Here is a 2,004-nt window from a genome sequence, read left to right as displayed (position 1 = left end):
TAAGCATAAACAATATCTTTTTAAGACTTGAAAAAAAATTGAAAAAAAATTAAGTTTAGTCCAGAAACACTAAAGATTTTAAGAAAACTTTCCAAAATATTTACGGTGCCTGAGCAATATTTCTAATATTTTAATTCAAACTAGAAAAACGCCTGAAAATTTTCAAATCATTTCATTTTTTTTTATAAAATCGGCTCACCTCTTGATTAATCTTACAGGTTTGAAGGCAACCAGTTATATAATGTCAGTATGAAGGCCCAGAAAACAAACATTTGCAGTTAATACAAATGATGATTCGGTATTTGACAACCAATTAAAACAATTTTTGACCATTAAAAACGAAAACCAAAAGTCTTAAGCTTAGCAGAAATCGTTGTTAGAAAAACATCATTACCGAATTTCTTTTCGTATAAGTACAAACAACGTCTTTTTAAGACATAAAAAAAAGTTAAAAATTTTTTTAATTCAGTTAAGAATCGTTAAGTTATTTTGTAAACTGCAAAAATATTTACGGTGCCTGAGCAATAATTTTATTGTTTTAGTTCAAGCTAGTAAAATACCTGACAATTTTAAACTTGTTTTGTTTTTTGTTTGATAAAAAAAAACTTGATACGAAAGTAAGGCCTACAGGTTTGAACGTATTCAGCTATATAATATCTTTAGGAAGACTCAAAAGACGAAAATTTTCATTTATTTAAAATGGTGATTCTTTGGAATCATCAAAAGTATCAAACGTGAAAAGACCGAGAAAAACCGCCCAGGCAAATTAAATTACCAATGAGTGAAAATCAACCTTGACCTTCAAATGAGGCAAGACCAATACGGGCAGCTAAAGCAAAGGGCAGTAATAAATTTCTGAAATAATCAAAATCCAAAATTAAGAAGAAAGACAGATGTTTCGAGAAGACAAGTGATATCGAGAATCTGAGCCAGTCAAAAATTAAAATGAAGAGCAAAGACACACGCGGTTAAAAGAAAAGCGACACCGAGATATCTGAACGATTCAAAAATGAAAATGAAGAGAAAAGAAACACGCAGTTAGAAGACAAGCAACACCGATAATCTGACCTAGTCATAAATGAAAAATGAAGATCAGAGACACACATGGGTAGAAGACAAGCATAACCAAGAACCTGAGCGAGTCAAAAATGAAAATGAAGAGCAAAGTCAAAGGCAGTTACAAGAAAAGTGGCGTCAATATCTTTGACACCAACAGCATGTGGCACAAAGCCAAGCATATAAGCACAAACATGCCGTAAACTAAGTAAATGTTACATATAAGTCATTCAACATTGCCTGTATTCACAGTGGACTCTTCAACATTGCCTGTATTCACAGTGGAGCCCTATATTGTCCCGAGGGAAGAGTACCAAACAGAGATAATTCTTTTGGAGATTGCTGCTGGCTGCTGGCATGGTCGAATTGCACTGTCACTATCATAAATTCCATATGTAATTGGTTTGCCTTTTTTAAGACGTCACTTCTTGCTCTCTGAAGAGTTTTATAAATGTATCTGACATTTGTTGTACGTGTGTTTTGCCCTAACTTCATTCAACGTAAGTGACGATTGAACCATAAATAGTCATAATATATTTAGCCTTAAAGTAGCGGGATAATTTTATCCCAAAATCAATTTAGTATCACATCCATCACAAATTACTGAAGTTTCCTCAGATAGTTTCCTCAGAGAATAATTAATCTCCAGTCACTTTCAACTATTAAAAAGGGCACTGACCCTTTCAATTTCCAATCGAATGAGCTGTTTTGTAGTTTCTACGACAACAAATTGCCGTCTCCAAATTTCTATTTAATACATTTTTGGAAAATACGAGGTGTGGGGGTATCAACCCTCCAATAACTCTGAATCTTAAAAGGACACTAGAACTTCTGATTAACAACCCAATGAGCCCATTTCAGAGTTTTAACAACCATTCTTCTCTATATACCTTATTCCCCCCCCAGGGCATAACTTATAATCCATGCCCTGAGGGCTGAAAAGAGGCT

Source organism: Artemia franciscana, chromosome 3, assembly GCF_032884065.1.
Source record: "Artemia franciscana chromosome 3, ASM3288406v1, whole genome shotgun sequence".
In the NCBI taxonomy this organism is placed as follows: domain Eukaryota; kingdom Metazoa; phylum Arthropoda; class Branchiopoda; order Anostraca; family Artemiidae; genus Artemia; species Artemia franciscana.
This window is presented reverse-complemented; position numbering follows the sequence as displayed.